Raw genomic sequence first — 16,960 nt, forward strand, 5'->3', positions numbered from 1 at the left:
GAGAGAGATAAAGCGACAGAGAGAGGGGTAGCGAGAGACCAGAGAGACAAAGAGACAGTGAGATAGAGAAGAGAGACAGAGAAACAGATAGACAGAGACACAGAGAGAGAGAGACAGGGAGACAAAGACATGGACAAAGGGGAATATAGGGAGGGAGGAAAAAGGAGGGAAAGAGAGACAGAGACATAGTGAGAGACAGAGAGAGACAGTGAGTGTGTGTGTGTGTGTGAGAGAGAGAGAAAGAGAGAGAGAGAGAGAGAGAGAGAGAGAGAGAGAGAGAGAGAGAGAGAGAGAGAGAGAGAGAGAGAGAGAGAGAGAGAGAGAGGAGAGACAGACAGACAGAGAGGGAGAGAGAGAGAGAATAAGTGAGAAAGAGGTTCCATCAGGAGTGGAGAGGAAATAAATCAGACTATCAGAAACTACTGTTCACAATTATATTCTAACAAAACTGAAAACCTCAATAAAATGTATGAGTATTTACAAAAAGATAAACTACTCCAGTCAACAGTACAGAAATAGAGAACCTGAAAAGCCCCATCTCAGAAAGATGAGAAAAGCAAGTCATGAATGAACTCTACCACAACAGCAACCAACTCTGGTGCAGATGGAAATCCGGGTGAATTCTAGCAAACATTTAAAGAACAGATAATCCCTGTGCTACATAAACTACCTTCAAAAAAAGACAAAAAGGTACTCTACCAAGCCCCTTCTAGGAGACAAATATGATCCTGATACCCAAGTCAAGTAGGAATAAAGAAGCCAAAAAAGAGAACCACATAGCAATATCGTTAGTAAATGTTGTTTCAAAAGTACCAAATATATATTAGCAATGAAGCTATAGGGTTATATCAAAAATATTCATTATCAAGATAGAAATACATGTTGTATTTGTCCCAGGAAAGCAATGATGTTGTAACACAAGAAAAACTGCTAGTGTAATCTTAGAAAAATAATGAAAATCACAGAATGATATGAAGGTGGAGAGAATATCAGACTTTGCATCAGAAAGTCCAAATCTCACCTTCCACTTACTCCCTGAGTACCTGGGGAACCTCATCTTTCTGAGCTTCAGTTTTCTCATCTGAGAAATGGAGATAATAATAGCATCAATGTGTCACAAGACTTATGAGAGGAAGACACTATAGAAATGTTCATTGTTAAACTTTTATCAATGGCTGCAGGAAGTCTCCAAAAATACAAGTTGCTTACGGTTAAAAATATATATACACAAACAACCCCCCAAAACATTAACAAGTATAGAAATAAAAAGACATTTTCTATGTATGATTAAACCAATTCACCTAAAACTGGGATTTCTAATGAATAAACATTAAAATCTTTCCCAATAAATTCAGTGGTAAAACAAGGATGCCCAATTACTACTATTGGCCATATTACTTGAAATACTAGCCATAGTAACAAGACAAGAACAAAATTAAGGAAAGGGGAGCAGACAAATTGGAGGCAAAATGATCTTTCTTTGTGAACAAAGAAAATCCCAGAGAATCAACACTCTATTAATTGAGACAATCGAATGAACAAATCATACTGAATGCAAGAATAAAAGCTCCAGAGCACCAAGGGAAATGTAAGAAAGGAAGAATGAAGGAGGCATGGCAATGATCTGCAATTACCTTACAAAGCAGGATCAACACTATCTGGTTCCATATTAAATCATAGAAAAGCAATTAGTGGAATAGATTAGGCAAACAAGACCTGGGGGCAAACATAAAATGGGCTGGTGTTCCATAAATTCAAGAACACAAGCTGTTGGGGAGGCCCCTTTTCCATGACAGACACAGCTGGATAAACAAGATAACACTTTGGTAGGTAACGTACATGTTTGTATACTCCAGGAATGGGTCCGCCAGCTCTGAGAGCTCAGTTTTTGCCTTGGGTTATAAGGGCCCAGGCCTCCATGCTAAGTTCTGGACAGCTCCTCACCATGCTTTCTCCAAGTAGGCCACCTTCTTCATCCCTTCCACATTAGAAAAGTCCATTCTGCTCCTAGATTCCCCAGCATGGAAAGGTAAGTTTGTGCCTTATCAGGTTGGGGCCCAGGCATCATTTTACTTCCTGGCCATTTCTTCAACACACTCCCAAGTACATACTATCTTTCTGCCTCTGTTTTCCAGCACTCGGTTATGTGCCATCATTCTCCATAAGAATGCGAGCTCTTCAAAGACAAGAACTGGCCTGGCTAGTTTGTATTTGCCTGCCTAACATTTAGCACACATAGCACTCAATACATAGTGAGAGCTTTAAAAACTGTTGCTGATTAAGACTGGTAGTTTAAAAATTATTTCAGTCTATATAAGGGGGCACCTAGGTTGCTTAGTGGATAGAGACCCAGACCTGGCGATGGGATATTCTGGGTTCCAATCTGGCCTCCTAGCTGTGTGACCCTGGGCAAGTCACTTGACCTCCATTGCCCAGCCCTTTCCAATCTCCTTCCTTAGAACCAACATATAGAGTTGATTCTAGTATGGAAGGTGAGGGTTTACAAAAAAAGTCTATGTAAAACTTTTCCTTTACACTGGGTTTTTGAAATTAGAACAAAGGCAGGGTGAGAAAGAGTGAGCAAGTGCATTCACTTATTCTGAAGGGAAAAAATAGGACATTTTAGGATGGAACAAGGCCAGAGAGCCCGCTGAGAGTTGTCTCCTCCTCTCAGAGCTGCTAGTCCTGGCACAGTATAATTTTCTTCCAAATGCTTGTCTAACTATTTTTAAAAGAAGCAAAAAAAAAACCCACCCTATTCATCCCAGTTGTTTCTATTATTGCCTTTGGTAATTTTTTCCCATGTTTTAGCTCTTCTCTGAGTAAAGAGATTTCCTTTGGTACTTGGCTTATTAGAATCAGTATTTCTCCACAAGAAGCCTGCTAGCGTTCCTATATTTTCCTATTCTACATTTCCATGACTCAGTAGTGACCCCGGTGGTCATTTAACATGGAAATTATGTGCTTGTAGAGTGACCATACGTCTCTAATTATCAAGAACATTCCTGAATTCTATTCCACTGCGATTACAATTTCAATATTATAAACCATTACCATGTCAATATTTTAACAAAAGTTATAATAAACACTACTGGCATCCTGGCAATGCCAGCATTTTAGCAAATAGTAACTGAATGAAACAAGTCAAGGATCATTATTATAAAAGCACAACTATTTAACAAGAGAGAGAGAGCCACAAAACAGGAAGAATAAAGAAATTTCAGAATGTGTCGAGAAAAACACATGTGAGGATTTCTGGGTCATGAAATAAACAAGATGGAGTTCTAGACATTTTCCCTAATGTTCTCAACCTCTCAAACCTTTCCAAAGAAATTATAAAGCAATCAGATATAGCTATGATTAAGGCCACTCAGAATTCCAAAGAAGATAAAAGCAAAAACACAACTAACAAGAAGTGACATCTTATATTGAGCAGACTCTCCACTCTTCCCCCATACTTCATCCTACCTGCCTGGAGGCTGCACTAGGTGGCCCACAAGGGCTCATCACAAAACCCAAGCCCACATCCCTTCTCCTTTCCCTCTTTACAGCACAGGGAGATCTCAGCTCTGGGCTGCCAGGACAGATAGCCAGAAGCCTCTCTAGTGTTCCAGGCTAGGAAAGCTTAGGGTCACACAGCCTATGCTGCAGTGTACTGCAAAAGGTCTCTACAGAAATTCAGAAACAGAGGGAAAGGGGCAGGACATGCATCTGACACAATACCATACCCCATCCACCTCCTCCCAGAGCCTCAGAGACTAAAACTGCAGAAATCATCGCAGTAGAACCAACATGGTAACTCTCCATAAACTGCAGGTGCCAGGCCAAAGACTAGTAAGAATACATAGGATAGGTGGGCAATGTGGCACTCCATTAACCCTAAGGGAAAGTACTCAGCAATCAGCAGGGGCCAGTTCTATTCACCCCAAAGTCACTTGGGGTGAATTCACTGAGATTCTGCCCCTAAGGAAACCACCATTAGAGGGGAAGGAGTCAGAGAGAGAGAGTCAGAAAATGAATGATAAGGGAAAATAAGACGGTGGGGGAAAGGCTAAAATTACTAAAGATGTTGGGAATAAGAAAACTCAAAGACTCTGAAGATAAGTGGAGTTCAGTCATCTTTGAATAAATACTGAAAAACAAAGGAAAATGTTCCAACACTTGATGAGACAGAAGGCCTTATGGAATTTAGGAGAACCTGGAACCACCACAGTGTTTTGTTTCTGAGTGGCTAAAAGAGAAATGAGAATTATGAGAGCAGAATGCATGGCTTCTACAGCAAAAATAATGGGCAGAAAAGAAAATCTGGACTCTGCAACAGCAGAATGGGGATGCAAATACACAGAAATGATCAATAATCTAGAAGAAAAGAATCCCCCCAAAATAATATTAAAAGATATATGTTCACCATGCAACCAAAAAAATCAATCTTAAAAACAGGATGCATAGAAACAAGGATTATAGATCTCCCAAAAGAATATGACAGGACAAAAAATCCTTAATACTATAAAGCAGGAAATAATACAAGGGAACTGCCTAGTACCTTCTTAACACAGAGAAGGAAATACCATTTGAAAGAAGTCATAGATGGCCTCTAGAAAAAAAAAACAACTCAAGGCTGCAAAGTCCAAAACACATAGTGGTTAAATTTAACAATGCGCTTCAGAAACAACAAATTCTGCAATTAATTAGGAGAAAGACCTTCAAATGCAAAGGAAAGGAAATTTGAATAATATAAGACTATTCTGCACCCACCATAAAATACAGAAGGGATTGGAACAATGTATTCCAAAGAGCAATGGAGCTCGGGATATAGCCCAAGGTAACTCCTCCTGAAGATGTGTGCTTAACCATAAATGAAAAAAGAGGGATGTTTAATAATAAAGTGGCATGTGAAGAGATGACTTGCTTCTCAAAAGTCACAGACAACAGAACCTTAAGAAGGACGAATGAATGCAGCAATCAAGGACAGTAGCAGTGACAGCAGAGAAGCCAGGAAGAGACTTCTTTCTGAATGTACACAAAGAGATTAGAGGGAAGGGGAAGTCAGGAGGAGGTAACAGTGGAGAGGTGGAACTGAGGCATTATACACATAACTTGGCAACACTGTGCTAATAGATGAATCAGTGTTTGGGGGAACTGCATTATAAAATAGGAGGGAAAACGAGAAGGGAGGAGGGGAACGGGGGATAGAATATGTGATAAGCATGGTTAGCAATGAAGAGATGGTGATCCCAGTTGTCTCAGGAAGAAAAGAAACTGTAAGGGAATGAGTGAAGAGGTTGGGAGAAAGATTGAAGAGGGGGAGAGAAAGAAAGAAGACCTGGCTTCAGTAATGAGAGTGGGTTCCATTGGTCAATATTTCTATGGGTGAAGAAATGTTCTGTGAAAGAAGATGGGGACCTTGTGCGGTGTGTGGTCTGGAGGGGTTTGGTACTTAAAAAGACCACTTGTTTTGCTTCAGGAGGGAGTTGGATATCATGGGAGCAACTAGCACCTGAGAGAATGGGAAGGCATGGACCTAGGAAGGAGATTGTGAAGCAAATGGAAAAAAGAAGATAGCCAAGGGGAAGGTATGGATCAACAGCGGGCTGCATAATCAGGGACACAGGAGGAGTTCAGGGATGAGTCCTATGGGGCAAAGTCCTCTCTGTCACCTGCAGGAAGTGCCACTGTTCTGGGAGTAAGACACAATAGAAAAAGGAAATCCTAGGAAGAAGCCTTATGAGGCAGAAACTGCCAAGCAGGAAGATTCTAGAATGGGCACCTTTGAAGTAATGATCTCATGAGCAATATAGAGAACAGAGATTAGAGGGACATCAGGTCCACCAAAGGGATATGTCTAACATTGTTACTGGTCTCCATGACAGATCCTGAGGTGTCTGCATTACATCAGCTAAGAGCAGTCTATCCTGTAGCCTAAGAAGATAAGAGGACTCACCCCATATTGCCATCATTTGTGTTTCCAGGCCCATCAGCCAAAGATTTCCCTTCCCTAGGAGCCCCATCAGGTAGATAATATCAATTTTGGCACCTCTAAAGATCTCTTCTCAGAGTTTACCACTTTCTTCCATAGGTGTTTCATGAAAACTCCTCTTTACTTTCACTCAGGGATAAAAAATCCCTACCAAATAAACCAAAGGATCCCCTTTCTTTGGGTAAGTTATCTGTCAGCATGATCTGCATATCAGTCAGCAGTCTAATATTACCTCCCCTATATCATTAAAAAAATCAAAGACTCTCTTAATAATTCAGGCCCAGGGTGCCACAAAACTCTTTCTGGGAAGGAACTTTTCCAAACCATCATGAAGGACAGGAAATTTGCAAATTAAGGGGGGCATTAACCATTTCCCCAAGTTGCACAGATCCTTTGATGCTAAAAGAATCTCTCATTTCTTTCCGTGAGGACTCCCTCCACCAGTGCAGATTTCAATCTCTTTATGACTTGGTGGCCATTTTTAGAGAGCTGCTGTATCTGAAAGATTGATAGCCCTTGGGCCACTCTGGTTTACTGCTCTGATTTGGCTAGGTTAGTCTTCAGATGAAAGATACGCATTCTGCCAAATAGCCCATGCTCTCGAGTTTTTGCAGCTTGGTTGATGAACCTGTCAAAACTTATTCTCTACTGTCATCACATTTGAGAACCCAGGATCACTTCTTTGCCATGATAAGGCACCAGAGTAATGCTTATGGAAAATGAGAACTTAAGGGCAGACCAGGTAATTTTGGTCTTTGGTCTTCGTATCCTCAGCATCTAACATCATTCTTTGCTCTAAGTAGATGTTTAATGAAGCTCGCTGAACCTGGTGAACTGACTTTGGTGAGATGTAATAGCAGCAACAATAATAAAGCGGGTGCCTTTTATGTAACACTCAAAGGTTTGCAAAGTGCTTTGAATACTTGACCTAGTCAGATCCTCATAACCACCCTGGGAGGCAGGCAGTACAAATATTATCTCCATTTTACAGATAAGGAAGTGGACAGACAGTGATAAAGGGATTGATTGCCCTGAGATCGTGCAACTAGTGAGTGTTAGTGCTGGGGCTGAAACTCAAGTGTTCTGACTCCAAATCCAAGGCACCTTCCTCTCCACAGTACTGCCAAGAACATCTAAAGGCAGAAGGCATCTTGAGGAATTTGATTTCATTTCACAGCTGCCTGTTTAGATTTTAAAGATCGGACCTATTTCAGTATTCCCAGTCTTTTCTCGAAGATTCAACAGTTGAAAGATTTTAAGTGAAGTTGAATTGTATCATTTTCCAAATCTCTTCTCTTTGGGGATAAACCATTTACACCAGGAGGAAGTGGACTGTTTGTATGTAACGGTACACCTCTAAGAACTTCCAAGTGTACATTCCAGGGTCAAATGAGGTTCTGCAAGGCTGCCAGAAATCTCATCTGATTCCTCCTTTTTCTCTGTGATCATTCCAGTATTATGCTTGAGGACCTGATGCTTGCCTCCCCGCCTCTGGTGAAATAACCATTGGTGGACAAATGAAATGGGGAATTTGGGGAGATACAGCCAAGAGAAACAAGATGACCACACTGACAAACTATCAAAGGCATTTCCTTCTAGCACTTTATCATTACCCTCTCCATCGGGGGCAGAAGTGCCTTAGAAGAATGTTGCCAATGCTTTTTACTTCCTAAATTAGCATTTAGCATGGATTGTGAAGTATTAGGCTAGAGTAAAAGCATTAACTTCTCAAATCTTTGTTCCTCACTTAGCCTAATATCTGTGCAGTGGAATGATGGTATTTTTTAGGTATTTTTAAATTAAATTAAACTTTAATTTAATTTAAAATTTTTTTCAGTCCCTGTCACTCCCCCTTTCCCCCAACTGAACAAAGAAAGAGAAAAGGCGAGCTCTCGTAACAAATATGCAGAGTTGAGCAGAACAAAACCTTGCACTGACTACATCCAAAAATATGTGTGTCATCATGTATTTTGAGTCCACTGCCTCTCTGCCCAGAGGTAAGGAGCAGGCTTCATCTTTGGCCCTCTGGAATTATGGTTTGCCATACATTGTACATTGGAGTTCTTGTTTTTCCTCATAAGGTCACCATATAATTTGTTCTCCTACTTTTGTTTACTCCACTCTACGATAGTTCAGACAAGCCTTTCCAAGCTTCTGAAAGTATTCATTTCATCATTCCTTATGATGCATAAGATGTAATATCTATTACATCTGTATACCATGATTTACTCAGTCAGTCCCCAATAGGTGCGTCCCCAATTAGTTTCTGCTTTTTGCTATTACAAAAAGAGATGCTATAAATATTTTTGAACATCTGGATCCTTTTGTTCTTTCTCTAATGTCTTTGGCATAGGGGCCTGGAGGGGCAGCATTGTCAGGTCACAGGTTAGTGACTTTGGGGGCATAGTTCCAAATTGGTTTGCAGAATGGCTGGATGAATTCGTAGCTCTGCCAACAGTGCAGCACTGTACCTACTGATACCTTGGATTTCTTCCTTTGAACAATTGTCCATTTATATCATTTGATCACTTATCTAGTCGAGAATGTCTCTTATTATTATAAAATTTAATTGGCTATTCATATTTCTTGAGTCTTAAACTTTTGTCAGAAAAATCTGCTGCAAAGATTTTTCAGAAGTGATTTGTCTCCCTTCTAATTTTAATTGCACTAGCTTTGTTTGTGAAAAACTTGCTAAATTGCATATAATCAAAATTTTCCATTTTTTCTCTGATTCTTTCTGTCCTTTGTTTGGCAATGAATTCTTCTCCTATCAATAGACTGGATAGTAGTTTCTTCTTTGCTCCTCCAATCTAATTAGGATGCCACCTTTTATGTCTAAGTCATGTATCCATTTGGTAGTTTTCATGGTATCGCAACTCCCACAATTCCTATCCCTGGGAATGCTCTTCCTCCCTCACTCTAGGTATCAAAGTCTTTCCATTCTTAGAAGTCGAGCTCAAAGGCAGTCTCCTCCCCCAAGCCTTCTCTCATTCCCTCAGCCCTAAATGACCTCTCCCTCTGTTTGTACTATTAGCTCACATTTGAATAGTGCTTTCCTTACAATCATTCTGCAAAGTAGGCAGTAAACGAGTTTTAGCCTCATTTTATATGCCCTTGTTCACAAGGCTAACAAAGTATCTGAGGCAGCATTTGAACTCAGGTCTTCTGATTCTAGGACCCATGTTCTAGACCACAGGGCCATCTTTAGTGTTAGAGATATTTGGGTCTCCCAACACCTAACACACCATCATGTACATGGTAGTGTTTCGAGAAATATCTGTTGAGTGAATGGATGGGCTTGGGATTGTGCTCTGACCCTACATTAAAAAGCTCCTGCTCTGCAGAGAACAATGATTATATATAAGGAGAGGGGAAATGGGAAGCGATTTGACTGAAGTAAAACTACCAATTAAACCTGAATTTTTTAAGTTTCCTTCAAAGCCACAGGCCCCACTCCGTGACGGCCAAGGAGAGGTTAAACTTATGGATTGGAAGAGTTCGACATGATTTAAACAGTTGGCCAGAATGGAAGAACTGTTCACCTCAAGAGAAATGACTCTGCCTAATAACATTAGTCATTGATGGCTTTGCATCTCTTTTGGCTTCACACTACATAAAAGGCTGTTCTGAGCCAAGAAGAATCCCCCTTTATCTTTGTAGTGCCATTCCTTTGCTGTCCATTTCACGCTACCCAGGGGCACTGACTGACGGTGGGATAATTGTGCACACTTAGATCTCTTTTGGAAAATCTCCCCCCAGCAATTGGGAGTGTCTAGGGACCATCAGCACCAGCAATTCCTTTCAGAAGTATTATAATTCCTTGTTTGCCTCGTGCTGAGTCAGGGAGAAAAAAAGATGAGTTCTTCCATTGTCCTACTACCCTCCAGTATGTAAATGGCACCCCTAGTAGGGGGCGTGAATGCTACAGCTTTAGAGGAAAGTTGAAGAATTTCCTTGGAGTGACTAGTATGGAACTTGGAGGCTTTGTGTTCACAAGCAAAAGGTTTTACCATCTTGACTGAACTAATCAGTCATTTGGTCTAAAATGACTCAACGCAAAGATATAACATGAGGTCTTTCCGGTTACATAGCATAGAGACTACCAACTTTGGTTGTTTGGATTTGAAACGATTCTTGAACCTAGATCATTAAGGTTTACTGGTCCCTAAAATAGGGACTGCCAAAAATGCAAACCTATTAGTGAGAGATGTCATATGTAATCAGTTTTCTCTTGCTTTATGCGGTCGAAGAAAGGGGAATTACCTGGTGAAATAGGAAGCTTAACTTTTGACTATATAATGCGACATCTGGCTGAAAACAGGCAAGTCCTGAATTTGGATATTTTAAACTAGGAATACCTGGTATCCTGTAGCACACTCCACTGGAAACTCAAGATGTGTCTCTAAACTGGTGCCCAAACTTTTGTTAATGGAGAAGAAAAGGGAAAAGATGAATACGTGATTTGGTCATCATTTTTAGAAATCCACTCATTAACTGTAATGACCAATATTGGTCCGAGAGAAGAGATGAGCCATAACCAGGAGAGGTCTGAGAACTGGGGCTGTGGGTATTGATACCCCACCCAGAGAGTCAGATACAGTCACTCTGTCTTGTTGGTTTTGCTTAACATTTTTCTTTTTCACAAAGGAAGGCTCTTTTTGGAAATAAAAAGAAAATATAAAAATATAAGAACAAAAGGCATAAAAGAAATAGTCCTCCACTCTCCATTGCCTCAGTTCATCTCCTTATCAGGTCTCAGCCAGATTATTGCAATGGCCTCTATCTTGCATCACTGTAGCTTTCTTCTGGCTTTTCGCCATGCCTGGATTTGTACTTCCTCCCCATTTCTCCTACTGGAATATCTGCTTTTCTTCAAGACTCAGTTCAAGCACCACTTTCTACAAGAACTCTTCCCTAGTCCTCAGTTACCTTTGATTTCTTTTGGGTTATATACACATTCATATTGTCTACCCTGGCCTGAGATTGTCTCATTTTTGTCCTTGTAGCTTCAGTTCCTGGCATAATGCCTGGAACATAGTAGGTGCTTAATAAATGTTTTGACATCAATAAATGATTGAACTGGGGGCAGCTGGGTAGCTCAGTGGATTGAGAGTCAGGCCTAGAGAGGGGAGGTCCTAGGTTCAAATCTGGCCTCAGACACTTCCCAGCTGTGTGACCCTGGGCAAGTCACTTGACCTCCATTGCCTGGCCCTTACCACTCTTCTGCCTTGGAACCAATACACAGTACTGATTCCAAGATGGAAGGTAAGGGTTTTTAAAATAAATAAATGATTGAACTGTTTTGATTACAGAAAAGTTTATTTCTATTCTCTGGTCTTTCCCTCTGTGCTAAGTTCCTAACAGGGCTAGACAGCTATAGCAATAGAAATGTAAAGTGAATATGAAATACCATGATGCAATGCAACTCTAGTAATATTTTCTTAAAGTTTTTTTCTCTATCTTTTACTTCTCCATAATCTCCAGTTTTCCCCTGCAACCCTAACCCCACCTCTTCCCAAAGAGCCATCCCTTGTAACAAAGAATTTTTTAAAGAAGAGAAATAAATCATCGACATTGATCAATAAGTAAAAAAAAAACAACAATAAATACATACAATGTTCCACACTTTTGGTACATCCTACCACCTCTGCTAAGGAGTAAAGGAGGTGTTTGCTCATATTTCTTCTTTGGAAGCAAGCTTGCTCTTTGTATTTTTGCAGCATTCATTTTCTATTATTTGTGGTAGTTGTTCCTTCCATTTACATTGCTGTAATCATTGTGTATATTTTATTGGCTCTGCTTAAATTAACTTTGCATCAACTCATTCAAGTCTTTCTAGGTTTCTCTGTAGTAATGATAGTCATTGCTTCTTACAGCACAGCAATCTTCCATTACATTCAGGTATTACATTTTGTTTATCTATTCCTCAACCAAAGGTCATCTACTTTGATTGCACTTCTTTGCCACCGCGAGTTCTCCTATAAATATTCTGACTTATTATGGTCCTTTCTTTTTAATCATTTACCTCCCTGGAATATCTGCCTAACTGTAGAATGTCTGAATCAAAGGATTTTGACATTTTAGCCACCTTATTTGCAAAACTCCAAACTCTTTTCCAGAATGGTTATACTTATTCACAGCTCCACCAACAAAGCATCATTAATTAGTGTAGCTCCTTCTACAATGACTATTCCCATCATTTGTCATCTTTGTCAATTTTCTCAGGATGAGGGACAACCTCTAGTTTGTTTTGATTTGCATTTATCTTGGTGATTTTGAACATTCTTATGTATGGTTATTAATAATTTGCAATTCCTCTTTTGAGAACTGTTTTTTTTCAATTCATCTGCCCAATAAGAAAAATTAATGTTGAATAATATTATTTGGTTTTATAACTATTTGGTATTACAGATAGAGATTACATACGTATTATTCATTCTCTATGAATCCATTTATTCTCTCAAACTCCAGCCTCTGAAGGTCAGGCAGTTTCTCAAGGGTATAACTGAGGAGAGTAATTCCTCTCAGGCCCCTAAAACATTTAACTGAACAGGGACCTATACTCTTTGTTTACAAAAAATAAATGTCAACTCTGAGGTACCACCTCACACCTAGCAGATTGGCTAATATGACAGCAAAGCAAAGTAATGAATGCTGGTGGAGTTGTGAATTTATCCACCCGTTCTGGAGGGCAATTTTGAACTATGCCCAAAGGACGATAAAAGACTGCCTGCCCTTTGATCCAGTCATAACACTGCTGGGTTTGTACCCCCAAAGAGATAAGAAAAAATATGTGTACAAAAATATTCATAGCTGCGCTCTTTGTGGTAGCAAAAAAAATTGGAAAATGAGGGGATCCCCTCCAATTGGGGAATGGCTAAACAAGTTGTGTTATCTGTTGGTGATGGAATACTATTGTGGTATAAGGAATAATAAATTGAAGGCATTCCATGTGAACTGGAACGACTTCCAGGAAGTGATGCAGAGTGAAAGGAGCAGAACCAGGAGAACATTGTACACAGGGATGGATACACGGTGGCACAATCAAATGTAATGGACTTTTCTACCAGCAGCAATGCAATGATCCAGGACAATTCTGAGGGATTTATGAGAAAGATGCTATCCACATCCAGACAAAGAACTGTGGTTGTATAAACCCAGAAGAAAAGCAACCGCTTGACCACATGGGTCAAGGGGGATATGATTGGGGATGTAGACTCTAAACGATCACTCTATTGCAATTATTAATAACATGGAAATAAATGTTGATCAATGATACATGTAAAACCCTGTGGAATTGCTAATTGGTTATGGCAGAGGGCTGGGAGGAAGGGGAGGGAAAGAACATAAATCATGTAACCAGGGGAAAATATTCTAAATTAATTAATTAAATAAATAAACCTTAATTTAAAAAATAAAATAAAGTAAAATGTCATTTCTTAAGTGCCAAAGTACCAGGGAGGGATGGGTCAGCCTTGCTTTGGTGAAACTATAGATGAAGTATGAAGGAGCCAGTGAGAACTAAGCCCACTTTCTCATTAAATATCTACCAATAGGGTACAGGAAGATTCAAATGATATGCTCTAGTAAAGCAAATCAAAAGGAAGAAGTATTTTTGTATAAAATACTGAGTCAGACATCCCTAAGTCTATTTCCACACAGAGCTGTCCTTTAGTAACAGATTGTATGTCCCTATTAACAAATGATGTTATCACAGAGAAATAGCCTTATTTTATTAATTAAAAATCTAGGTACTACACCACTTACTGGCTTTTGGTCTTAAATAATTCTGTTACTTGTCTGTATAACTCAGATGCTAAACCCAATACCCATAGATATTTTAACTCAGATTTTATTATCCTAGCCAAACATTCTCCCTTCTGGACCTACGTACATTCATTTTTTTATGTAGAAGCTTTTTAATTTCATGTAATCAAAATTATTTTTTAAAATCACCTCTATCTCTTGTTTGCTTAAGAATCCTTCTCCTAGAAGGGCTTTCAGGGGGTGGAGACAAGACAGCAGAATAAACCAGAGTAGCTCCAAAACATCATGAGAAATCTCTCCAACCAATATTAAAATATTGCCAAAATGAATACAGGACTGAAAGAACCAACAAGGAGAGAGAGTGAAGCAATTTTCAAGAAAAAAACCCCAAAGGTATGCAGACAAAATCTGGGGCCCTGGGGTGAGAGGGGAGCAGAGGCAACAAGAGGCTGTAGCAAGGAGTGAAGAGCAATCCAAGAACAAGTCACACACCCCCACCCTACATCTGTTGACCAAGGTTCAGTACCTAATCCCAAGCCAACATTCAGATCCTGAGATTCAATCCACATCCCTTGACAGACCTTGACCCTCCTTTTCCAATTTTTTGCAACCACAAAGAGCGCAGCTATGAATATTTTTGTACAAGTCTTTTCCCCTATTATAATCTTTTTTAAAACCCTTACTTTCCCATCTTAGAATCAATACTGTATTGCTTCTGAGGCAGAATAGCAGTAAGGGCTAGGCAATGGGGGTTAAGTAACTTGCCCAACATCACATAGCTAGGAAGTATCTGAGGCCAGATTTTGAACCTAAGACCTCCCATCTCTAGGCTTGGCTCTCAACCCACTGAGTCATCTAACTGCCCCCTGCTATAATCTTTAATATTCAGGTCATATACCAATTTTGAATTAATTCTAGAATGTGATATAAAATGTTAATCTAAGCCTAATTTTTGCCAGACTGCTTTTCAGTTTTCCCAGAAGTTTGTATTAGTGGGGAGGTCTTTCATAAGTAATTTAAGTTTTGGGGTTTATCACACACTGGGTTACCAAGTTACATTATTTTTGATTCTCCCTTGTTTGGTCTATTCTATTGATCTACTTTACTATTTTTTTAACCAATAACAAATGGATTTATTGACTGCTGTTTTATAATGAAGTTTGAAACTGGGAAGTTCTTGACTGACTCCCTTTAGTCCTACCTATCTTCATCATTTTTTTTGATGTTTTATATTTTCTATTCCTTGAAATGAATTTTCTTATCATTTTATTAAGTTTTCTAAAGTATCCCTTTGGTAATCTGATTGGCATATAATGATAATTATATTATAAAATATTTAATTATTAAATAAAATAAATAAAAATTATTAACTATACTAAAATGATAATTAAATGTTGATAGTTTGTCATTTTTTTGGAATTGGCATGGCCCAGTCCTCCAGCTAGTGACACTGTTCTTTATTTCTTTTAGGAGTTCTTTGTTAGTGAATCTCTATAGATATTTAGTATATTTAGTTAGACTGACAGGGTAGCTAGATGACACAGTGGATGGAGTTGTGGGATAGGGCAGAGGAGAGTCAAAAAGACTCGTTTTCCTGCGTTTGAATCTGGCCTCAGACAGACACTTACTAGCTGTGTGACCCTGGGCAAGTCTCTTCACCCTGTTTGTTTTAGTTTCCTCCTCTGGAAAATGAGCTACAAAATCCACTCTAGTATCTCTGCCAAGAAAAACCCTAAATGGGCTCACAAAGAGTCACACACAACAGGACGACAATAAAATTAGACTTAAGGCTATGAAAGGCCTCTGGCATTATCCCCAGGTTTCTTTTAAGTCCCAACTAAAATCTCATCTTTTACTGAAAGCTTCTTAAAAGTCTTCTCTCTGTTCATAAATTCCTATTTCTCTTGTATACAATTTGCTCTGTGTATTTGTTTGTCTTCCTCTTTAAATTGTAAGCTGCTGGCGGTCAGACCTGGTTTTTTTTTGGTGTCTTCGGCCTTAGCACAGAGCCTAGCACACAGTAGGAGCTTAATAAATGTTGATTGGTTGAATGAATACGTAGCAAGGTCTCAAGGACCTGAGCAAGCCAGCTATCCTTAGACAGACAATAAAAAACCTCCGGCACAAATCTTCATACCCCTTTAAGGACTTCAGACAGTTTCCATTCATACGGAGTGGTCTCGCGCAATGTAGTGGTTATCATGCATTCTTTCATCTCCATGCATATGGCTGGTCCTGTGGTGTAGTGGTTATCACGCCTGCTTTACACGCAGAAGGTCCCGGGTTCGATTCCCGGTAGGACCAAACCTAAAATTTTTTCCCCTTTGCTTCCATATAAAAAATACGGACACTGTTGAAGGTATTTTAGGGATTTATTCAAACCAGCAGGTGGGATTTATTCAAACTAGCCACTGCCTAGGCACTTCTCTCTTAAACCATGCTCAGGCCACATGGCCAGGGGCCTTCCTGGCCCGGGGCAATGGACACAGATTGGTCCTTGGACCCCCTGGGGATAAGATGGCTACCGAGGTTATCTCAGCATTGCTCAATAATATTACGGAGTTCAGAAGGGCTAAATATAGAAACTGAAGTCTCAGCCTGCAGTCCTCACTTTACTGAGAGACTTCCACGGTGGGGAAAGTTGGTTCATTTTCTACTTCCGGAGACTTCCTCTCAGGTAGCCATTCAGGGCTTCGCTTTGCGGAAGTGGAGCTGAGCACCAAGAAAATTTGGAAAACCAACTCTCTAAAGGTAAGATATACTGATGTTTCTTACCAAAATTCAATACAATTACCATCCGGGCCTGCACATCGCTCTAGTCCATTTTCAAACTTTCCAAAACACTCAGTGACTGAAAAGATTGCATTTGTAATCGTAGCCTTAAGATCGTCCAAAGAATGAGCTTTTGAAGTGAACATGGCAATTCTGTCATGACCCAAAAGGCTGATGGAAATTGATCAGGTTACTAACTCATTTGGCCTTTCGGACCCCTTCTGGATCCACCGCTCAGTGAAACCGTTATCCAGTACCTGCCCGAATGCCGTGTATGATGACAAGGTTCCTCCTCTTGTTGAAACTGAAGTAAATTAAAATTTCCAAAACCAAATAAGTACGGAAGAAACTTATTTTGTAGATAAGTTTTGAAAGCTTAAAATTGCACCAAGACTTTTGAGACATGCAGTCTCCATGACATATCTTTTTGAGAAGCATGAGGGT

At 39.7% G+C, this 16,960-nt stretch overlaps 1 non-coding gene across 1 annotated transcript; it reads left to right on the forward strand.

Annotated features, from left to right (window-relative positions):
• Nucleotides 1–15,975: 15,975 nt before the first annotated feature.
• TRNAV-UAC (transfer RNA valine (anticodon UAC)) lies at nt 15,976–16,048 on the forward strand. The gene has a single exon. It is a non-coding gene; the product is annotated as a tRNA-Val (tRNA).
• Nucleotides 16,049–16,960: the final 912 nt, after the last annotated feature.

The sequence above is a fragment of the Monodelphis domestica genome, chromosome X (genome assembly GCF_027887165.1).
Source record: "Monodelphis domestica isolate mMonDom1 chromosome X, mMonDom1.pri, whole genome shotgun sequence".
Taxonomy (NCBI): domain Eukaryota; kingdom Metazoa; phylum Chordata; class Mammalia; order Didelphimorphia; family Didelphidae; genus Monodelphis; species Monodelphis domestica.